This window comes from Schistocerca americana, chromosome 8 (genome assembly GCF_021461395.2).
Source record: "Schistocerca americana isolate TAMUIC-IGC-003095 chromosome 8, iqSchAmer2.1, whole genome shotgun sequence".
Taxonomy (NCBI): Eukaryota; Metazoa; Arthropoda; class Insecta; order Orthoptera; family Acrididae; genus Schistocerca; species Schistocerca americana.
In genome coordinates, this window is record NC_060126.1 from 105,026,838 (window position 1) to 105,052,309 (window position 25,472).

The following is a 25,472-nucleotide window of genomic DNA, read 5'->3' on the forward strand; positions in this document are numbered from 1 at the left end:
AAAGCTCGATACTGCACTTTGCAATGCACAGTATATGCGACATGAGGATCGCCATGGAATGGATCGCGAGATACGGGGCAGCCTCAGGTAGCCGCATTAACGTTGAAAAGTCAGCAGCCGTGCGAATCGGGACGGGATTGACAACCGATAGTGTCACTCCCTCACGTGTCGTCGACCAGATGAGATGCTTGGGTTTAGGCTTCACGAACTTCACACGCCGTACGACGTAACTACAGGCGCTTCTTGCGCTAGATTAGGGCAGGGGTAGCAGATCACCACATGCAGTGTTTGAATACCCTCCAAAGGACACAGTATGCCAATGTCTAACTAGAGTTGCGAATCCCACACGTCGCACACTCACTTCCAATTACGAACCAAATGGCCCGCAGCATTATAACGACTCTCTGCTACTCTGCTAGCACAGGAATGCTTTCCAAAGTTCGATAAGAATCTCTCACAGTCCCCAAGGACGTGGGAGGACTAGGATTAGTAAACGTTTACGATAGAGCAATGCTGGCCGGAGTGACCGAGCGGTTCTAGGCGCTACAGTCTGGAACCGCGCGACCGCTACGGTAGCAGGTTCGAATCCTGCCTCGGGCGTGGATGTCTGTGATGTCCTTAGGTTAGTTAGGTTAAAGTAAAGGGAAGCAATGGTTAGGAAGGGCGTGAGACAGGGTTGTAGCCTCTCCCCGATGCTATTCAATCTGTATATTGAGGAAGCAGTAAAGGAAACAAAAGAAAAGTACGGAGTAGGTATTAAAATCCATGGAGAATAAATAAAAACTTTGAGGTTCGCCGATCACATTGTAATTGTGTCAGAGACAGCAAAGGACTTGGAAGAGCAGTTGAACGGAATGGACAGTGTCTTGAAAGGAGGGTATAAGATGAACATCAACAAAAGCAAAACGAGGACAATGGAATGTAATCGAATTAAGTCGGGTGATGCTGAGGGAATTAGATTAGGAAATGAGACACTTAAAGTAGTAAAGGAGTTTTGCTATTTGGGGAGCAAAATAACTGATGATGGTGGAAGTAGAGAGGATATAGACGGGCAATGGCAAGGAAAGCATTTCCGAAGAAGAGAAATTTGTTAACATCGAGTATAGATTTAAGTGTCAGGAAGTTGTCTCTGAAAGTATTTGTATGGAGTGAAACATGGACGATAAATAGTTTAGACAAGACGCTTTCGAAATGTGGTGCTACAGAAGAATGCTGAAGATTAGATGGGTAGATCACATAACTAATGAGGAGATATTGAAGATAACTGGGGAGAAGAGGAGTTTGTGGCACAACTTGACTAGAAGAAGGGATCGGTTGGTAGGACATGTTCTGAGGCATCAAGGGATCACCAATTTAGTACTGGAGGGCAGCGTGGAGGGTAAAAATCGTAGAGGGAAACCGAGATGAATACACGAAGCAGATTCAGAAGGACGTAGGCTGCAGTAGGTACTGGGAGATGAAGCAGCTTGCACAGGATAGAGTAGCATGGAGAGCTACATCAAACCAGTCTCAGGACTGAAGACCACAACAACAACAGCAAGTTCTAGGGGATTGATGACCTCAGAAGTTAAGTCCCATAGTGCTCAGAGCCATTTGAATGTTTGATAGAGCAATGACCTTGTTCGTTAGTTCACATTCACGTTTATGGCATCGCTGCCCCACCAGCCTCACGAGCTTACTGCTGGAAGCTTTAGCACCGGCCTTCTTCGAGTCCCTGGTGTCGTAACAAAACTTGCTGGCACCGTTCTTCTGCCTTGGGTGGTTTAATTTGGAACTGAGTTACATATGCAACCCTTTCCTGGCTCCACACTGGGCGACGATAAGGAAATCTACTGCGCCCTGCATCGAAGACGACAACCGAATGTGGTGGCAACGAAACACCCCAGCATGCGATTGCGTGCCGTATGGAGAACAGTCCACGGAGCCATAACTCTAACGTCCACTCCACTTGGTATGTGACAATCAATAGGAAACAGATCGCACAGAAACGTCCACACAAAATCCGCATGGTGGAATTCACCACCTGGGTGCAATGTAATGTAAATGACACGGACGAACACCGTCTTAGCTGCGGAGAGGCAACGGCGGCCTGGTACTTCGTCAAACAAATTTTGGCCTTTCTACTGCGGGTAACCTCAGTACATGTCACCGCTCAAACTCTTCTTCGTCCGGATGAAACGTGCGATCCTAGGACCAGGACGAATGCTATCACATGGATGCAGTCCATTACTGGTTCAGTAATGGCCCAAAGGATGTACTTGATTTCTGTAACTCTATGCGGGAACGGCACTGTGCGATAGAAACGCCAAATGTAGACAATATCTTTCGAACTCTGTAAGGCATTACACAATCCGCCGCGTAGGTGGATCATTGACGGCGAGACACGATGAAGATGTTGTAATGCAGATTACTTTAGAATGTACAACGGTGACACAACAAAAGATACGAGAAGACATGCTAGGTCGATCAGGCAATGCAAGGAGCCTAGTTGCAACTATTAGTGTAGTGAATGTTTATTTTCTTTTAATCGGCGGACGGACCTCCCTTTTCCATAGAAAATAAAGAAACATAAAAAAACAAAGTAACCAAATAAAAATAATGACTAAATAAAATAATACAAATAGAATAAAATGAAATTCCTGCTTCTGCAGAGCATTTAATTTGTTATTGTCTTCCCGGACTCCATTGCCTCTCCTTCTACCATTCAGTGCGGAAGACACTGTGGCCACGCCTCGAGAGACGATCCCTGCCCACTCTCCCCTCCCTCCCTCCCTCCCCCCCCCCCCTTCCTCGACCCACTTCCAAACGATCCTGCTTCTGGATGACATCTTTCTTTTCTTTCCGAGTTCCCCTTCCCAAAAATAAAAAAAGTGATTAAGGCAACCGCTCAAAGAAGCTGTAAATCCGGGTTCTAGTCCCACTCCGGCACAAGTTTTCAACTTTCGCTGTTGTATTTCGTCAGTGGCCTAGTTTCCCATCCACTCCTTCCCTTTTCTTCCCTGCCCGCATCTCGTGGTCGTGCGGTAGCGTTCTCGCTTCCCACGCCCGGGTTCCCGGGTTCGATTCCCGGCGGGGTCAGGGATTTTCTCTGCCTCGTGATGGCTGGGTGTTGTGTGCTGTCCTTAGGTTAGTTAGATTTAAGTAGTTCTAAGTTCTAGGGGACTGATGACCATCGATGTTAAGTCCCATAGTGCTCAGAGCCATTTTGAACCTTTTCTTCCCATTCCTCTATTTCATATAGAGTGTATACGCCAGTCGTGTCATCACGTGTGGTGTCAATCCTATGAGCCATGTCTAACGGAGCAGACACTACTCATACGCATACACACTCGTGTTCCAAAAAAAAAAAAAAAAAAAAAAAAAAAAAAAAAAAAAAAAAAAAAAAAAAAAAAAAAAATGCCTAGTAGGCACAGGGTCCCCCGTGGGCCATAATAACTTGTTCCATGCGTGATGGCATCGACACGTATAACACGTATAACGTGCTAATGGCGTCCTGCGGTAGAGCCATCCATGCTTCCTGGTTCCAAAGTTCATCTGTGGTGGTTGACATTGGGTCACAGCGCTGCATCCGTCGTTTTACCATACCCCACACTTTTCGATCTGGCGAGTCAGGGTCAAAAGTGGACATCCTGTGACGCCAAGAAGGCGCGTGTTCGTCCAGCAACATGTGGTCGTGCATTTTCTTGCTGAAAAATGGTGTCTAGGGTGTTGTGCACAATGGGCATGGCTACGGGTTGCAGGACGTTATTCACGTAGGTCACACTTCTCACAGTGCCCGGTACACGCACCAAAGGTGGTTTGTGGTTGTACCCAGTAGCGCTCCACACCATAAGGTTGTATGTCTTGTGCGAATGCGGTCGCTGTGATGGCGCTCCCCCTGTCTAAACACTGATACCATTTCTGTCGCCAGCGGTGTCGTTCCATACCCCATTGCCGTTTGGCATGTTTCTGCAGATTCATCAAAAGTAGGCGCAGAAGTGGACGACGCGCACGTTACGCACGCCGTCTTTTACGGCGATGGATTGTCACCCCTGATAGTGTACGATGTGTTACACTGTTCCACAGTTGCGCCAGAGCCGAAGACGACGCAGATCTGCTATGCAATGCCATCCAGATGAGGTGTCGATCTTCTCGGGGGATGGTGTGGTTGAAGCGTCCTGACACATCTCGTTGTGTTCTACGGCCTTCCATGAAGCATTCTGCACACACCCGTTGCACTGCCAAAACACCTCGTCCCGACCGAGCAGCAATTTCCCGGATGAATGCATCACATTCTCATACGGCAATAAGCGCCCTCTTTCAAACACATTGATTTGACAGTACGGTTCGCGTATACGTCTGCGAGCCATCCTACACGTCTGCTCAAGTCACACTGATCCCTCACCTTCGGTTTATAGTGACAACGAGAGCCGCAGGCACATTTTACGGTTAAGTGGTGTTGGGCTGCGATATAAAAATAGTTCAAATGACTATGAGCACTATGAGACTTAACATCTGAGGTCAGCAGTCCCCTAGAACTTACAACTACTTAAACCTAACTAACCTAAGGACATCACACACATCCATGCCCGAGGCAGGATTCGAACCTGCGACCATAGCAGCCCGCGGTTCTAGAACCGCTCGGCCACTCAGGCCGGCGCTGCGATATCAATGACGATCTTGAACCGCCGACCGACGTGGTTCGAACGCTAATAATTTTTGCAGAACATACAAATGTACATGTCCTGTGAGTATGGACGTCCTATCTCTAATGTTCAAAGCGTCCAGTTTTTTTTCTGAACATGAGTGTATATTCATATTTCTTCCTAAATCGCAGAAAGCAAATTCCACGATGGTTCCTACGAAAAGGACACGACTGATTTGCTTCCCCGTCGTGCCCTTACTCGAACTTGTGCTTCGCCTGCAATGACTCGTCGTCGATGGGACTTTAAACACTAATCTTCCTTTTTCCTGCCTTCGAAACCCTCAGTCGGATCCGCGCGCCCTGTTAACAGCCGTAAGTCTGGTATTCCGGCCACTCTCGATGTGGCTTTTATGTAGTGCCCCGTACACTTTCTTCTCCTCCATATCAGCACACACAATTCACGAACGATCAAATAGGAAAATGTGTGTGTAATATTTATGTGATTCACGAACAGATGGCGTACATGATTTACCTGCCTATCATAAGGTGATAACAGCATGTTGTCACAGAAACACAATAACCCCGTATCCAAGATGAGAGGCCGCCATCACGTTCGGAGCTCTAAAAACGACAACAGTCCCAGAACAATACAGACCTGACACAAGAAAGTTTTTCTATGAAGACTTGTACCTAATATTTTCGAACCCAAGTGTAATACCCACCTTTATGCAGGAGAACGCCTTCATCTTGTTCCTGAAACAAAAGGAAAACAAAATTATCGTGCGTAATGCGAAGTACCAAAATGGCAATAAGAAAACAAAAGCTTTATGTAAACAATATCGTGATGGCTAATAGAAAACGGTTCGCATGAGCATCCCATCGTTCCCATACCAGTTAACAAAGCGATAAACACCTACATACGTACTACGCAAGAGCACCGTGGAATGCAAGGCAGAGGACACTTAGCAAGGTGCCACATATTAAGTTTTCTTCCCGTTCCAGTCGCGTATGCATTGCTGGAAGAACGACTCCTTAAATGCCTCTGTGCGCGCTGTAACATCGTGCTCCCTACGGGAACGATACATAGGGGGGTTCCAAAATTTTATAAGTAGGCTCGCGGATAATTATCATCTTCAGCTGTCTGCCAGTTCAGGCTCTTTAGCATTTCTGGCACTCTCTTCAACGAGGTAAACAAATTTGCGACAATTCGTGCAGCCCTTCTTAGTATTTTTTCAATTTCTTATGTTATTTGTATCAGATGTAGGTCGTACTCACTTGAGCAACATCTTAAGGTAGAACACACAAGTGATTTATTTGTAAGCAGGCTCTTTTGTACTCTGATTGCAGTTTCCCAGTATCTCCCATGTGATCCGAATTCTGCCATCTGCTTTATCTATTATTGACTTTAGCGAAAGAACAATGTTCCTGTGCCTTCTTTGAAATGCACAATTTTACTTTTCTAAACATTTAAAGCTAGTTGTTAATCATCGAAACTCCGAGTCCGCAGCACGTGGTCTTGCGGTAGCGTTCTCGCTTCCCGCGCACGGGGTCCCTGGTTCGATTCCCGGCGGGGCAGGGATTTTCTCTGCCTCGTGATGACTGGGTGTTGTCTCTAATCATCATTTCATCCCCATCGACACGCAAGTCGCCGAAGTGGCGTCAACTCGAAAGACTTGCACCAGGCGAACGGTCTACCCGACGGGAGGCCCTAGCCACACGAATTTCCATTTCCATCGAAACTCCGAAAATTTGTCGAGGATTGGATATTTTTGCAGATTTTTTCAAACAGTATTTAATTACCCTGTGGTAAGATAGCTGCTCCAATAATTTTCGCAGTCTTTTTTCCTCGTGTCCCACCTCTGCATCTACTTTCTAATAGGATCTGACTTTTTCTCGTTTATAATACTGCTTCATCCGGAAGCTATAGGAATTACCCATTACACAAAGAACTAACATATTTGATTACATTATTACATTTTGATTTCTTCCAGGTGGGCTCCACAGCCTCTAAAAACTGAAAAAAACCATTTTTCCATGTGGCTGGAGAGCAAACAAATGTGTATGAAGGGTTCTGGCTGTTCATCCAGAGGTTCTTTAGTGGAAGATTCCAAAATGCCATCAAACATACGAAGAAATATGGCGTCAGGTACATTTCTCTCCATTTATCTATTGACATTTCATCACAACTTTACAGAGGCAGCGTCCGAATTCTGGGGGTTAAACCAGGCACCTCTCATGAACAGTACTAATCGAGCTCCACTTGCTGGTAAGAAGCTACGAGAAATGGAGGAATCTCTTACCAGTAATCCAACAGGACAGGACATGACCTTGCTTTCGATATCTTCCATGATACAGCATCCATACGGACAGCGGCGCCCATTAGCACGCCGCTTTAGGGATTGGGGGAGACGGGTCGGTCCCGAACCGAATCCGCGCAGCAGTTAAACGATGAGGGCAGTGTGCCGGGCAGCTTGACTAGGTGAATACCAGGTTGGTATCCACGTCCCGCCTCCGTTACACGATTCACAAACATTTCGTAGATATTCCCACACTTTCGTGTGGCTAACACTAAACACGAACAGATGAAGTACACAGTTTCTATCCCTAGGGGAATCTGGAGAGGGGGTGGGAGAGTGAACAGTTAGCGACAGAAAGGGCATACAGCCATCCCATAACACTGTCAAATCGACATGTAACACCCCACCTCGTTTAGAAATATCTTGCTTAATACAGAGACAGTGTGATAAAAAAAAAGGGGAAGAACATCAGTTACGAACTAGAGCAATTGGCCAAAGTTCGTTTGTTCATACACAGAGGGTTCTAAAATAGGAGTGTGTGCACCTTCTCCAGCTGCTCAGATGGCACGTATCAGGTGACTGCACTTCCAACCGAAATCTCCATCTATACAGCGGAGGTACTAGCCTTAGGGATGCTGTTTGTCATGGTATGGAGATTTATTTTAGCACATATCATCAAGGATTCCAGAACCAACATATTTTCGATTTTTGGAAACCATTGCAGAAGTTAGGAGAAACAACACAGACGTCTATTTGTTATGAATAAAAATACACCATGGATCTTCCATAACGAAAGACTCTACCTCCTAACAGAAAGGGGCATTACAGAAGGACAAATCCGTCTAACGTCAATTCCTCACACTGATTTCAGACCTAGGATCAAGGAATCTGTTTACCTTGACCGGACCCGCGAATAGATTGTATTTCGACACCGTCTCGACGGACATCTGGCGGCCATACAATCGGGCATCTCTCCTGGACCGTGGCTTGACTACGTGAAGCTAAGAAAGCATAATGTGACGTCCATCATCCCTATGAGATTAGGACGCAGATGTTATCCTGTGCATCTACAGGGAATAAAAATTAAGATCAACGTGATGAGGCCAATCTAAACCACATAATAATGGCATGCATTAAGTACAAGTAAACAGGAACTGGTTATAAGAGAATTTCCCTTATCTCCAGATGTTACCGCCCAACTCTGCATATTCGATGCAAATTAATAGGATCTGGTAGAGGATGCTTAAAAAAAGGTGGATATGAAGATTTGAATTTTATAGTTCAGTTCTCTTAAGTAATCTTATTCTGACAACCTGCTTGCTGAAATATTGCGTTGTATCTTTGCATACAGCTTTAAATTAGGAACCTACAGTACCATAAAAAATTCAACATCCTGAAGGACAAGACCACTTTGTTGACAAGCGAGTTCGTTATTGTAGGACAAATTCAGACCAAACGAAACACACACGTCAAAAAGGGTGCCCAGACAGTCGCATCACGGCACAGTGTACCTCCTACTGCCGGCAGTACAGGTATGTATTCTCGCATGAAAACGATCATAAAGGTACCGAACGGTATCCTACGACAGACTGTCGAAGCATCTTGCACCTTTTACTGCAAGTCCACGGTGGTTTTTACAAGGTCTGGAGAATTGGTAAGTTCCCGCTTCACCATGTCTCATACGTGTTCAGCTGGAGAGAGATTTGGTGATCGTGCTGGACAGAGCAGTTGTGCAACACAAAGAGCACTTTGTGTCGAGGCAGCCGTATGTAGACGTGCATTTTCCTACTGAAAAAGCACATCACCTTCCTGTCGAAGAAATGGCGATAGTACGGGGATAACAACCTTTGCAATGTAGCGGGTTCAGATTACTTAACTCTGCAGAAACACCAAATGTAACCGTGAGTTGATACTGATGCGCCCCACACCACGAGGTGTGCAGTGGGATCTGTCAGTCGCCAGTGAATGCACTCCGGAATATAACGCTGTCTCGCATGTAGACAGAACCCTGTCTAATCACTAAGGATAACAGAGCGCGATGCTACTCTCCAGTCGATACTTTGACGACACCGGAGCAGGTGTATCTGGCAGCGACATAATGTCATTGGTAGCCTCGGCAAAGGCACACATGATCTTAGTCCTGCATGCATACTGTTCCCAACGGTCTTTGGTGACACAAGAGTAGCAACATGTGTCCGGATTCCCTTCCTGGACGAAGTTCTCTCGGCCACCGCTGCTCTCTCAATGCGTCGTACACGGCGTGCGTCTGTACTACGCTAATGCCCAAAACCTGGTATGGGAATATTCCAGAGTCAACTGTTGAAAGCAGCGACGAGCCGTCCATACACTGTGTCCAGCATGTGGAGCAGTCCCCCACTACGTCCATGCTGATTCCTGCAGGCCAACGACGCGACTTTGTTCAAATCGTTCAAGTTGTTCAAAAAATGGTTCAAATGGATCTGAGCACTATGGGACTTAACATCTGAGGTCATCAGTCCCCTAGACATAGAACTACTTAAACTTAATTAACCTAAGGACATCACACACATCCATGCTCGAGGCAGGATTCGAACCTGCGACCGTAGCGGTCGTGCGATTCCAGACTCAAGCGCCTAGAACTGTTCGGCCGCAGCGGCTGGCCTCAAGTTGTTCAGCACTCGCTGGCGGGAGATGGTTGTACACTAGGATGAATGTTGCAAACACTCCATACCTGTAAATTCAGCACAGATACGGCCTGTAGAGCGTGCACGGATGGGCTTCCTGAGCGCCATCTGATCGGCAATGACCGCGACAAATGAATCATTAACACTACAACGCCTCAGTATCCACATATTAGACACTGGTGCCACTGAATACAGTCCTTGAGGGTGTTGCATTTACTCCGTCAGTGTATATATGAGCGGAGTTTAAGTGAAAAGGTGTGGAACGTCATATCAACCAAACCGGTTGAAATTTGCATACGACGCTTTGAGGTCCTAAAAACTCCAAAGATGTGCCTTCCTCATGCAGTGTGACACTCACCGTCTTTTTCGACGCCCGAATCCCTCGAGCACGGAAAACCATTAACAGTGACGTGTACTGTGAGACACTCCGTAGCCTAAGCAGGTCCATCAAAACCGAACGGCCTGGGCTACTCACGGAGGGAGTGATTCGGCTCCACGATGACGCGCGTCGCGCGCCTCCAAGGTCACACAAATTGCGATGCCCAAGGTCAAATGGGAGCAGCTTGAGCATCCATCCTACAGTTCGGACATGTCGCCCTGTGACCTCCATCTGTCTGGCTTGCTAAAACGTATCTCAAAGGGAAGCGCATCAACTCGGACGATGGACTCCTGTCACAGCAACAGGAGTCCTGAGAACATGGAACCCTTAGGCTTGTGAAGCGGTGAAATATTTGGGCTCACGCCTCTGATGATTACTTTCCGATAAGGACTTCACTTATACCCACAGCGTTATTTCGGCTAGTTCCTATAGAACACCCCTCATATGTACTTATATATAACGTCTCAAACTATCTTCCATATTATACTCAGCACGTAACCAATACAAGAATAGAGTTGCATGTAATGTCAACATGACTATAATTAGATCTCATTGGTATATTGCACTTTCGGCAATGTTGAGCATCTCTTACTGGCTCACTGTAACTCAATATTTACCTTAAGTCGCTACAGGTACAACTGTATGTGATCGTATGTTCGATCCTGCTTACAGAGAAAAAAAAAAAGTTCGTTGATGGTCAGGCAAAATCAGAATGTCAGTAACGTTTGATATACAGGGTGGTCCATTGCTGGTGACCGGGCCAAATATCTCACGAAATAAGCGTCAAACAAAAAACTACAAAGAACGAAATCGTTGCCCGCTAGAAGGCACTGCCATAGGTCGAACGGATATCAACTGCGTTTTTTTTTAAATAGGTACCACCATTTGTATTACATATTGGTGTAGTACGTAAAGAAATATAAATGTTTTCGTTGGACCACTTTTTTCGCTTTGTGATAGATGGCGCTGTAATAGTCACAAACATACGGCTCACAACTTTAGACGAACAATTGGTAACGGGTAGGTTTTTCAAATTAAAATACAGAACGTAGGTACGTTTGAACATTTTATTTCGGTTGTTCCAATGTGATACATGTACCTTTGTGAACTTATCATTTCTGAGAACGCGTGCTGTTATAGCGTGATTACCTGTAAATACCACATTAATGCAATAAATGCTCAAAATTATGCCCGTCAACCTCAGTGCATTTGGCAATACGTGTAACGCCATCCCTCTCAACAGCGAGTAGTTCGCCTTCTGTAATGTTCCCACATGCATTGACAATGCGCTGACGCAAGTTGCCAGGCGTTGTTGTGGATCACGATATCAAATATCCTTCAACTTTCCCCACAGAAAGAAATACGGGGACGTCAGATCCGGTGAACGTGCGGGCCATGGTATGGTGCTCCGACGACCAATCCACCTGTCATGAAATATGCTATTCAATACCGCTTCAACCGCACGCGAGCTATGTGCCGGACATCCATCATGTTGGAAGTACATCGCCATTCTGTCATGCAGTGAAACATCTTGTAGTAACATCGGTAGAATATTACGTAGGAAATCAGCATACATTGCACCATTTAGATTGCCATCGATAAAATGCGGGCCAATTATCCTTCCTCCCATAATGCCGCACCAAGGTCGCTGATGTTCCACTTGTCGCAGCCATCGTGGATTTTCCGTTGCCCAATAGTGCATATTGTGCCGGTTTACGTTACGCTGTTGGTGAATGACGCTTCGTCGCTAAATAGAACGCGTGCAAAAAATCTGTCATCGTCCCGTAATTTCTCTTGTGCCCAGTGGCAGAACTGTACACGACGTTCAAAGTCGTCGCCATGCAATTCCTGGTGCATAGAAATATGGTACGGGTGCAATCGATGTTGATGTAGCATTCTCAACACCGACGTTTTTGAGATTCCCGATTCTCGCGCAATTTGTCTGCTATTGATGTGCGTATTATCTGCGACAGCAGCTAAAACACCTACTTGGGCATCATCAGTTGTTGCAGGTCGTGGTTGACGTTTCACATGTGGCTGAACACTTCCTGTTTCCTTAAATAACGTAACTAACCTGCGAACGGTCCGGACACTTGGATGATGTCGTCCAGGACACCGAGCAGCATAAATAGTACACGCCCGTTGGGCATTTTGATAACAATAGCCGTACATCAACACGATATCGACCTTTTCCGCAATTAGTAATCGGTCCATTTTAACACGGGTAATGTGTCACCAAGCAAATACCGTCCGCACTGGCGGAATGTTACGTGATACCACGTACTTATACGTTTATGACTATTACAGCACCATCTATCACAAAGTGAAAAAAGTGGCCTAACTAAAACATCCATATTTCTTTACATACTACACCAATATGTAATAAAAATGGTGGTACCTATTTAAAAAAACGCAGTTGATATCTGATTGACCTATGGCAGCGCCATCTAGCGGGATAACCATAGTGCCATCTGGTTTCCCCCTTCAAGTTAGACGAGTTTCGTTCTTTGTAGTTTTTTCGTGTGACGCTTATTTCGTGAGATATTTGGCCCGGTCACTATCAATGGACCATCCTGTATACTTAGTAAGAGGATAGTCCTACCGGCCCCTTATTAGTTAGACGGCCCGCACAGCCGACACGCAAGATGGGTTGCCGACCTCTTTTCGGGAATGCGGAGAGAAACATCGCCAGCGGACAGAACAATAACAGACTTCCCAACTAACACGGAACTACTTCGCCAGACAACATGTGGCAGAGTTCCACCAATTGGAACTGATATGACTCATGTAGCACTCCGCCGACCTGGGTTTATAAGCATGCCTAGACCGTCAGACCGGCAGTGTTTATCAACTGCTAGGAACAGATCCGGCCAGTAATTACGCCGGCCCTAGCATTGTATTCACTCGCCGTAGCACTGTAGTATCACGTTGTATTTTGTAAATATTTTGGTAAGTATTTTGTTCCGCTGTCTTGTTTCCGTATCTGGTTCGTCACCACAAAAATTGTGGGTATTTTTTCCGGTTGTTTTTGCGTTTAAAGCTTAGTGTATGCCAAGAAGGCGTTTTTTCTTTGATTATAATAAAGTGTGTTCAGATTGACTGTTAGTTCTTACTTTCCGACCGCAGGACAGGTTGGGGAACGGTGCCCCTTCTGCCAGAGGTTCGTTTCCTCCCTCGAGCATGGGTGTGTGTGTGTGTGTGTGTGTGTGTGTGTGTGTGTGTGTGTGTGTGTGTGTGTGTGTGTGTTGTTCCTAGTGTAAGTTAGTTTAAGTACTGTGTAAGTCTAGGGACCGATGAGCTCAGCACTTTTGTCCCTTAGGAATTCACACACGTTTGAACATTCTTTTGGGAACGCTAGCAAACAGTTCGGATAGACTGTCACAGGTTTTCTACTGCCACATTTACGTGGAATGTTGTGAGCGCATGGCATTCACGCGAAGCTTCAGTGTATTCGAACCATTTCCCAGCACTATATCGAACACCAGAGGAATGTAGAGTATAGAAACCCTGAAAAATGAGAACGAAACATTGCTTGAGCAGACATGGATTCCAACACACACTCAAACTGCTGATCGCAATCATCTTTTAAGACTGTGGAAATAAGAATGTGTATGAACAAATTTAACTGAAATACGAGATTGGAACTCTTCGTGACAAATTCATAATTGATTAAATTTTGAAATTGGATTAGAGAAATAAATCCAATATCATGTCGCGTACTAAGCACTGAAGGTGACTGAAAGTAACAGAAAATATTTTGGAATTGAGTTTCTGGTAATATACTCGTCAGTACTGTAGACCGAAGTTTGTTTATGTTGTACAGAGTCAGTTTAATACTGAGCTGGCGCAATCATCGATTCGGACGTTACGAGAATGGGTACAATTCTTGTTATGGTGCGTGTTTTATGCATATTCACTTTCAGCGAGTGATTATGGACGCCATTTTGATGACGGCTCGGGTCGAAAAAACGGGATGGTATCGGCAGATTCAACTTTTTTTGCGCCATGTCTGTAACAAATCCAGCATGCTGTTATTGTTGTAATGGATCTGCGTCCTTTGTGAGATGAGGCATTACACTTTTTATTTGCTGGTCAACGCTCGTCGAGGACGCCATCACTAGTGTCAGAGCGCAACTCCAGATTAGGGACTGAAATAAGCAACTGCCAAAAACCACTCATTGTTCTTGTTATCTGTACTTGAAGACCAAAGTAGTAGAAGTAACTAACTATATTTACAACTGCTCTGAGGTGACAAAAGTCGTGGGATATATCCTAATATTGTGTAGGACCATCTACTGCTCGGCGTAGTGCAGCAACTCGACACGGCGTGGACTCAACAAATCGTTGGAAGTCCCCTGCACAAATACTGAGCCATGCTGTGTCTATAATCGTCCATAATCGTTATGGTGTTAACGGTGCAGGATGTTGTGCACGAACTAGCCTTTCGATTTACCCCATAATTGTGTGATGGGATTCATATCGGGAGTTCTGGGTAGCCAAATCATTCGCTCGAATTGTCCATAATGTTCCTCAAACCAATAATAAATAATTGTGTCCCGGTGATATGGCATATTGTCATTCACAAAATTTTCATCGGCGTTCGGGAACATGAGGTCCGTGAACGGCTGCATATGGTCTCCAAGTAGTCTAAAACAACCATTTCCAGTCAATAATGGATTCAGGTAGAACAGAGGACCCAGGCCATTCCATGTAGACACAGCCCACACTGTTATGGAGCCACCACCAGTTTGCACAGTGTCTAGTTGACAACTTGGGTCCTTGGCTTCGCTGGGTCTGCGCCACACTCGAAAACTACCATCAGCTCTTACCAACTGCAATCGGAACTCATCCGATGATGACAACATATCAGTGATGTTAATCAAAGAGTGCTCATGTGAGTTGAGTACTAAGTTATTTGTGCAAACAGTGTTGCATCAGTGGAGCATTTCCATACTGACTAAAATATGATGAAGTTAAGCCTCTTTACAAGAAGGGGGATAAAGGGATACCATCAAACTATCGACAAATTTCACTTTTGCCAGCTTTTTCAAAAATAGTTGAAAACGTCACGTTCAAGCGTCTCCTTAAGCTTCTGACTGCAAATAATATATTGTCCTACTCAGAATTTGGATTTCTTAAGGGTTCTGAGATAGAGAAAGCTACTTACACATATAGTGAGAATGTACTTGATTCATTAGACAATAAATTAGAGGGTACTGGCATTTTCTGTGACCTATCAAAATCTATGACTGTGTTAGTCACAGCATTCTCTTAAGTAAATTAGAATATTATGGTGTACCAGCAGTGCTGAAAAAACGTTTGAGTCTTATTTACCTAACAGCAAATCAAAGTGTGTCACTGAGAAATATCTGTGCAATAAGCAGTCAGTCTTCATATAATTGGGAATTAATTACATGTGGTGTTCCTCATGGTTCCATCTTAGATCCGTTGCTTTTTCTTGTGTACATTAATGATATCTCATCTGTTACACTGCCAAATGCTAAGCTTGTATTGTTTGCAGATGATACAACCATTGCAATAAGTAGCAAATAAAGTACAGATTTAGAAAAGTCTGCTAATCAAATTTTCACTGACATTAATAAATGGTTTAAAGCTAACTCACTGTCATTAAACTCGGTAAAAACCTGCTATACGCAGTTCAGAACCTGTAAGAGACTTCCTTCCAGCATGTGTATAATGTACGAAGACATGCAGATCCAAGAGGTTGACAGTGTTACATTAGTGGGATTACAACTTGATAATAAATTCAGTCGGGAAGGGCACACCAAAGAATCGCTGAAGCGCCTAAACAAGTCTGTATCTACAGTGAGAATGATGCCAGATATAGGAGACAAATATAAAAAAATTGCGTACTTTGCTTACTTTCACTCTATTATGTCATACGCTTTCGAATTCTGGGGCAACTCATCAAACCAAGCAAAAGTTTTTAATATGCAAAAGCGTGTAATAAAAATCATTTGTGGTGTAAATTCAAGGAACTTTGTATTCTAAGTACTGCTTCTCTTCTTGATGAAATTTGTTGCATATAATACATCTCTATTTTCAACCAATAACTCAATACATAGTATCTATACGAGGTATAAGAACAATCTAAATAAAGACCTAAAATCACTAACCTTGGTCCAAAAAGGGGTCCAATGTGGAGGAACACACATTTTCAATAAACTGCCAGCGACAATTAAAACCTGGTTTCAGATAAAGCACATTTTAAAGAGTGTTTGCAAGAATTTTTGATAGGTGACTCTTCTACGAATATCTTAATAGGGACTGTTAGACTAGCTTAACTAAAAATGTCTGTTGGGTTTCAATTCTGACAGCACTTGGTCACAAAAGTCAAGATTACGTATTTTGTGAATGATAAATTTATTAATAGTGGATAATCATGTTTCATACTGACAGTGTATTAATTCTGTAAATATTAACTGTCATAGTTTCATCTTGACGATCTCCTGACAAATGATCATGGTAGTGAATATTTATATTCAAATGCTTTATGTATTTTATGTCATACTTTCTGACATTTTCCACACCCACGAGAATCACGTCATTTCTCGGTCTATAGAATGAAAACTGAATCTAATCTAATCTAATCTTCAGCGATATTAGTATTCGACGTCATATCTTGTAAAATATATGTTATAAAATGATATATTCTTGTAAGTGAATTCGGAAACGTATGTGTATACTTTCTGCGAAATGTGTTGCAAATAAAGTTAGTAGGAAAGAAGAAATAAATTAAAACAGTATGCCTGATGCAGTAGTTTCTCATGCATTCAGTATTTACGACATCGCAACTCCTGAACTAAGTGTCGAACAATGATGTCATTCAGTGGTATACGTGAATAATGTCTGCAAAATGTGTCACGGTTACATTTAGTGGAAAAGAAGTAATAAAACGTCATGCCTTATGTGGCTGTTGTACCGCATGGACAGCGAAAATGTAATAAGCGATCAACTTTTTCGTCATTTTGTTGGTGTCGTTGGCGAAAAAAAGTTTGAAATTATGCGTAAAGTTTGCAGCAAGTCTCTAAGTGGTCTCATTCTCAAATACTGGGTGACTAAAGTAGGGGTGTTCTCCCGTCGTGGTCTATACTTGATTGTCATGCCCACCTCCTTTGATAGGTAGGTGGTTCTTACCCTCACAGTCATTCTTTTCGGACAGTAAGTGATATGTGTACCAAGTATGGTTGAAATCGGTCCAGTGGCTTATGAAGATATGTGAACATACATACATACATCCACTTATAGATACGAACAGGGCTAAGCAAGTAATGCAACACATTTTTTGTCGGTCTCTTTCGGTTGGAAAAAATGCACAATTTGGTGTGGGACGTCGTGGAGTATTTCCGCTTCAGACCCCATATTTTCGTGAAGTTCCGTTAGGTGGCGGTGCTATAAGTAACCTTCAAAATATCGTAACGGAGGAGCGTTTCAAGCAAAGAACTGTCATCGAGGTTTGTTTGGCAGACAGAGTATCGCAGACATTCGTAGGCGCTTTTAAAAAGATCTTAGAATTTCTTGTCAATTTTTAAATTTCCTACCCTACTGATTTCGTGATCTTGTAACGTCACAAGAAAACGTACATTAGTCTAGAAGGCAGGCTAAAAATAGGAAAAGATGGACAGCGGATGGTGTCCGAAAATTAGTGGACGTATACGCCTTGGGTTAGAGCAAAATTACATTACAGAAGTGTATGTGCGTCAGTTAAGAAGCACCATATACAAGCAGATAGAATTCAGTCATGAGTCCACGAAATATTTATAAATTTATTTAAAAAAATATATAGAAATTCCATGTATCAAATATCGTTATTTTCGATATAAAAAATATGGTGACATCAGCTGGAAACTGGTTGTTGATAACTACAAAGAATGGACTGTTTTAAAGCTGTGAAGCTAGAGAATTTTGTGTGGTTTTTGGATAACTGTAAATAACGAAAAGGCATCTAAGACTGCGTCAAAACACTAGCGCTCTTGTAACCAAAATCATGAAACAACAGTTATCAGTATTTCGGTAGCATAATAGCGGCTAAGTAGGTGGAATACAGAAATTTCTAAAATATTATCCATCCATCCATTAATGACTCTGAGCACTATGGGCTGAAAATGGCTCTGAGCACTATGCGACCTAACTTCTGAGGTCATCAGTCGCGTTTAGAACTAATTAAACCTAACTAACCTAAGGACATCGCACACATCCCTGCCCGAGGCAGGATTCGAATCTGCGGCCGTAGCGGTCGCTCGGTTCCAGACTGTAGCGCCTAGAATCGCTCGGCCACCTCGGCCAGCCATCCATTAAGCAGTTGTGTCATTTATCAATTTATATTTATCATTCGCCGTCAAATGGTACGTTTCGAGATGGCGTCGATAAATATACACTAAGGTGACAAAGATCATGAGGTAGCGATATCCACAGGTGCAGATGGCGGTAGTCTCGCGTACACACGGCATAAAAGGGCAGTGTATTGGCGGAGCTGTCCTTTGTACTCAGGTGATTCATATGGAAGGCTTCCGTCGTGATTATGGCAGCACAACGGGAACTGTAGGCATTACCTTTCACCACGTACAACACAGTGGCCGACGGCCTTCTCTTAACGACCGAGAACATCGGCATTCGTGTGGGCTTGTCAGTGCTAACATATACAACACTGCGCGAAATAACCGCAGAAATCAATGCGGGACGTACGACGAACGTATCTGTTAGGACAGTGCGGTGAAATTTGGCGTTAACGGGCTATGCCAGCAGACGCCCGACGGGAGTGTCTTTGCTAACAGCACGATATCGCCTACAGCGCCTGTCTTGGCCTCGTGATCATATCGATTGGAAGCTAGACGACTGAAAAACCGTGACCTGATCGGATGAGTTCCGATTTCAGTTGGTAAGAGCTGATGGTAGTTTTCGAGTGTGGCGCAGACCCAGCTAGAATATTGTTGTTTTTAAGGATTTTATAATTTATCCCGCTTCTTTGGGAGACGTGAGTGTGACTTCCATTTTACTGAAGTTATTTGTAAAGACTAATCTCAGATAGTGTAGACCACGGTTTACCGAACCTGATAACTCCAAGCTTTCAGTAACAGAAACAAAGTACTTGTTTAAGAGGTCTGAAACACTGCATGCCCTTGTTACCAGTGTTTCATTTATTTTTAGAGCTATCCGCTCCTCTTCCTTTTTGGCCGCCACTGTCTCTGTCTTCACTATATGTCATACAGTTCTTATTTTGTTGCCTGATGTAATTATCTTTTTCTCATAATAAAGCTGCTTTAATTTCTGGATTACTTACTTCAATATTTTGCAGTATTCTTTGTATTGCATTACAATTATAACATCAGAGCTGATCCTAGATAGTAAATACAGTATCCTTTTTGTCCCACGCGACATCTTTATTCCACGTGTAAGCTATGGTTTATTTTTAGATTTCTGTTTGATTTGAGTTACCTTTAGAGGAAAACACTTTTCAAAAGAGGAAGTACATTAATGAATGCTTTGTACCTCCATTTGAGTCAGAAGTATTGTAAACATCTATCCAGTTCATGTCTTTGAGCAATCTCCTAAAATTCTCAATTTTTGACTGATTTATTACCCTCCTGTACTCAGATTTAAAGATTTTTTTTATCCTGACAAGTTTCAACATTTAACACAAGATGCTGCATGTCGTTATCAGATGGCTCATTTACTATTGATTTTCTGATAAGATTTTTTCCTAGATATTATCAATAGCAGTCTCAGAGCATTTACATACCCTAGTTGCAAAGTTCACCGTAGGCATTAAATTGAATGACAGTGTTACTGGTTGCAATAATTATTCACTGACAGAGCTTTTCAATAAATCCACATTAAAATCACAAGGTACCACTATTTGTTTTTCTTTTACTGTGAGATGGGACAACAGAGCTTCCAGATTTTTTATGGAGGGGTTAAAGTTTCCTGAAGGTGCTCTGTGTGTATTTACTGTTATAAAGGACTTTTTATGAATACTACTTCTGTTGCACAAGATTCTAAGTGATGCTCGGAGGAAAATTTATTAATATCAATATTCTTGAAATCAAAACAGTTTCTTACAAATGTGCCAACTCCTCCTTTCTCCATATTTTCTCTATAGAAGTAAGAAGCTAATTTTAATCCTGTAACATGTAACATACCTATACCCTTGGTCTCATGATGTTCAGAGAGGCAGACTTGCACAAGGTTTAAAAAACTTGTGACCTGGTAAACTGACCCTAGTACATTCGGCAACAGTTGGCCAACATCTGTACCATGTGAACTACCTAACAAAAAAACTTTCTTCTTCATCACAACTTTTTCTGAGTCCTTATTTCTCAAACACTTATTAAAAGTTAGTTGCGTCCTGTCTACTCCTACATCTACTTGTGGCTCATTAGTTTCCAATTGTGACTACAGATGAAACCTATTTTCCACATTGACAACAACACTGTCTGAGAAAATCCTATTCCTATTTCTTCTATAACCTGTTGCCATTTCCCACATTTCTTTACCCTTTTCCCCATAAACGTCCCAGATCTTGATTTGCTTTATCTAGTTCCACCTGAAGGGCAGAAATCTTCTCCTCCCATTCTATTATCTTCCTGTCTCTACAGCAAATTCTACACAACTAATGTGCCTTGTTTATTTTTCTGATTCCCACGCTGCTACCGTCACCCACATTAAAGAAACTGCAGTAACCCTCACACCACACCCTGGAACTAACAATCCTACGGCAAGGCATACACTCCTCACGCAAGGAAAACAAATTTTAGCTTTATGTTAAACAAGAATAAGTTCCTAGGCTACTCAACTAATACACTACTGGCCATTAAAATTGCTACACCAAGAAGATGACGTACTACAGATACGAAATTTAATCGACAGGAAGAAGATGCTGTGATATACAATTGATTAGCTTTCCAGAGCATTCACACAAGGTTGGCGCCGGTGGCGACACCTACAACGTGCTGACATGAGGAAAGTTTCCAACCGATTTCTCATACACATACAGCAGTTGACCGGCCTTGCCTGGTGAAACGTTGTTGTGATGCCTCGTGTAAGAAGGAGAAATGTGTACCATCACGTTTCCCACTTTGACAAAGGTCGGAATCTAGCCTATCGCGATTGCGGTTTATCGTATCGCGACACTGCTGCTCGCGTTGGTAGAGATCCAATGGCTGTTAGCAGAATATGGAATCGGTGTGTTCAGGAAGGTAATACGGAACGCCGTGCTGGATCCCAACGGCACTAGCAGTCGAGATGACAGGCATCTTATCCACATGGCTGTAACGAATCGTGCAGCCACATCTCGATCCCTGAGTCAACAGATGGGGACGTTTGCAAGACAACAACCATCTGCACCAACAATTCGACGACGTTTGCAGCAGCATGGACTATCAGCTCGGAGACCATGGCTGCGGTTACCCTTGACAATGCAGCACAGACAGGAGCGCCTGCGATGGTGTACTCAACGACGAACGAGTGCACGAATGGCAAAACGTCATTTTTTCGAATGAATCCAGGTTCTGTTTACAGCATCATGATGGTCGCATCCGTGTTTGGCGACATCGCGGTGAACGCACATTGGAAGCGTGTATTCGTCATCGCCATACTGGCGTTTCACCCGGTGTGATGGTATGGGGTGCCGTTGGTTACATGTCTCGGTCATCTCTTGTTCGCATTGACGGCACTTTGGACAGTGGACGTTACATTTCAGATGTGTTACGACCCGTGGCTCTACCCTTCATTCGATCCCTGCGAAACCATACATTTCAGTAGGATAATGCACGACCGCATGTTGCAGGTCCTGTACGGGCCTTTCTGGATACAGACAATGTTCGACTGCTGCCCTGGGCAGCACATTCTCCATATATCTCACCAACTGAAAACGTCTGGTCAATGGTGGCCGAGCAATCGGCTCGTCACAATACGTCAGTGACTACTCTTGATAAACTGTGGTATCGTGTTGAAGCTGCATGGGCAGCTGTACCTGTACACGCCGTCCAAGCTCTGTTTGACTCAATGCCCAGGCGTATCAAGGCCGTTATTACGGCCAGAGGTGGTTGTTCTGGGTACTGATTTCTCAGGATCTATGCACCCAAGTTGCGTGAAAATGTAATCACATGTCAGTTCTAGTATAATATATTTGTCCAATGAATACATGTTTACCATCTGAATTTTTTTTTTTTTTTTTTTTTTTTTTTTTTTTTTTGGTGTAGCAATTTTAATGGGCAGTAGTGTATATTAAATTTCTCAGAAAGTTTAGGCCTAAAGATCGGATACTAATTCAAAACTTCCGGAGAAATAGAAACGATTAAACCTGTACTGTTTACGTGACTGCACAAACTGTACTTTATTGGAATCAAAGTACGGCATCATGTATGACATTTTAACATACTATTTCTTTGCTACGAACTCTAGTCACAACAAATTTCGTACACAGTAGGCACATCTACCACTGCTTGTACCTGGAAAGTTACATCATTCTACAGCACATAGTTCAGGAGATATGACGTCTTAAACATTGAACTGAGTGAAAATGATACCGCAGGGCGAAATCTCTAGACGAACAAATGAAACACGTGTACAAATATGCGTGAAATACGAGCATGTTCAATATTTTTGAAATGAAATTATCGTATGGCGTTGTTGGCTGGGAGGCCTCATCTGGGGAAGTTTGGCCACTGAGTGCAAGTCTTATTTCAGTCGACGCCACATTGGGCGACTTTCGTGCCGGTGATGAGAATGAAATGATGATGAGGACAGCACAACACCCAGTCCAAGGGCGGAGAAAATCTCCAACCCGGCCGGGAATCGAACGCGGCCCCACTGCATAGGAGGCAAGCACGTTACCACTCAGCTAAGCAGGCGGACATTTTTGAAATGTTTTTGACATGGACGTATGCAGCCAAAACCACATGTAAAAACTTCATTCTAACCCTTTGGAACGATTTCAGTAACTTTGGGACACATATTAGTTACAATCTGGAAAGAAAGAAATAGTATAGGGGGAAGAACCACCAGCCTTCTATTAGGAAGAATGTGATAACATAAAGAGAGAAGGGAGGACAAGGTGGTGGAGAGACAGCGAGGGAGGTGGAGGAGATAAGTACAAATAAGAGGAGGAGGAGATATACAGAGACACAAGATGTGGAATGGACAGGGGAGAGGAGGGGACAATCAGACAGAGGGCAGAGGAATAGGAAGATATGGACAGAGAAAGAGAAGGGAAAGAAATTGACAGAGAGAGGAGAGAGGAGGAGATGTACACAGAAAGAAAATGGGAGGAGATGAACAGGGAGAGGGCGGAGATGATGGACAGAGAGATGGGGAGGGGGTAGACAAAGAAAGGGTGAGAAGGAAATGGTATTAGAGGAGGGAGGAGGAGGTCGACAAAGGGAGAAAGCAGATGGGCAGAAGAGGGAGGAGCCAATTTACAGAGAGGGGGAGGAGCCAAGAGACAAGAGAGGGGGTAGGAGGAGACGGACAGAAAACGGGGCTGGAGCAGGTGGACAGAGAGGATGGTGGAGTTGGAGAGAGAAATGGTGAAACAGTACTAGACAAAGCGGGGAGGAGATGGACTAATAGAAGACTGGAATAAATACATAGATGGGCAACGCTGGGTATTTACTGTAGTTAGTGATAAATAAATGCATTGCACTCGGTAAAGAATATTTATGTCTATTTTAAAATAGTAAAGACATTTGCATTATACAGCGTCAAATGGTAACTGAGTGATAGATAACGAACCCACACTTTATAAAGCATTTGTAAGTAACAAGTCATTTAGGATTTTCAGTATACTTTTAGTAAACATACCTTCTATACAACACGAAAAGTTTAGCTTCTTGCAAATGCAGGAATATACCAAGTCTGTACTTTTTAATATTCTTCCAAATATATGTCGTTTTGAGTCACACCTTATTTCTATAAAATATGTTGTTGTGTTGGTCTAAAATTCGCTTCTAACAAAAATTCCATTTTACGTGAAATTAACTTCCAACAGCCTTGTCTAAAGGCCGTCTAGATCTATTCTTTGACGTTGAACACGTTGTGATGACCAAGACATAATTTCAAAACATCTGAGTTTGTGTGTGTATCTGTATTCTGCTGCCACAAATGTAATTTCCAATTTAAATAATTGTTGATGATCATACCAGGTCCATGGAATGTCCTTTAAACTCATTTTAAATTCCTTTAAATTATATTCCGTTATGTATTTCATAGGACAGTCATATGTTCGAAAAAATTCACAGCCCTCCATAATATTGCATGAACCGTGTCCTCTTGTTAGCTCACTATCTGAATAACACACAATTTATAATTTCCTTAATGTTCCGCAACTTTTTAGGGATACCTCATCTACGTCACTTCTGTTGAATCCTCAGGAGGAAATTTTGATGGTTCATAGCTAAAGTTTCACATAACTGATCGAGTTTCCGTAACCATCATCCTTAAAAACCTGATGTTGATGATGATGATGATGATGATGATGATGATGACAAGGACACGTCAAGCCCCGTAATTTCCAGTCTGCACAACAAGAATAGAACCAGAATGAAAAATGCTCCTAAAGTAGAAAAAAAGGCGAATATGTCCTGGATAGAATTAGGGATGTAAAAGAAGGGAACTAGCTTTTAGACTTATGTAGCAGCTTCAAACACATTAAAATCAAAACATCGTGACACATTCGCGCTTTTTTGCTTGTTAGTATTAGTACCCAAGTAATGTAACAGAATGTATCGAGCCAAATAAAGTAACATACTACATGGTATCATGTCGTATAACATGACACATGTCATTATCTAATCTAATATGGCCTTTGTCGTGTCGTGCGATATGGCACAGCGTATCACTAAAGTTCCGTATGATTTGTATATTGTTTACTATGCCTGACGTATCTTCTGAATTTTGGGCGCAGGACCAAAAACTTTTTAGTCTCTAAATTACAAGATGCAGGGGGTCAGTACGTACCCTACAGCTAAGAGAGGTCACTGCACTGGGGAAGTAGGGTTAACTCGTACAAAAGCTCGAATATGTCAAGATGTTTCGATTTAAATGTGTCTGAAGCAGCCACATTAGTCGAAAAGCTAGTTCCCTTACTTTATATCCCTAACTCTGCCCAGACCCATTCGACTTTTTCGTGCTGTTATCAGAGCATTTTTTATTCTGGTTCCCACTTTTGCCCTACCATAACTTTGACATTAAACTGCCTTAACTTGGCAACCGATGTAGATCCTTTTTTACTCTGCCGACAACAGATCCGGTATAAATTTTCTTTAATGTCTGTCGAACATGTCGCTTATATCGTGGCAACAGATATAGCCTTCACAAAACAGCAATTCGACCAATAATTATATTTATTTACCTTCATGCAAAATTTGAACCGATTCGCACAAATCTGAAATATAGAAGTAGCGCGCGTGTAAAAATTCACCAAAAAACGAAAAGACTGACCCGGTGTAAGTTTTTTATTGTCTTTCGAACTATTTTGCTTATATCGTGGC

The 25,472-nt window shown here is 43.1% G+C and overlaps 1 long non-coding RNA gene across 1 annotated transcript in view; it reads right to left on the reverse strand.

The window, feature by feature from the left end:
* The window catches only part of LOC124544695, a 70,297-nt gene that overhangs the window by 31,099 nt on the left and 13,726 nt on the right, over positions 1 to 25,472 (reverse strand). Inside the window, exon 2 of the long non-coding RNA XR_006967556.1 lies at positions 5,347 to 5,377. This is a non-coding gene — a long non-coding RNA (uncharacterized LOC124544695). The remainder of the gene's footprint in view (positions 1 to 5,346; positions 5,378 to 25,472) is intronic.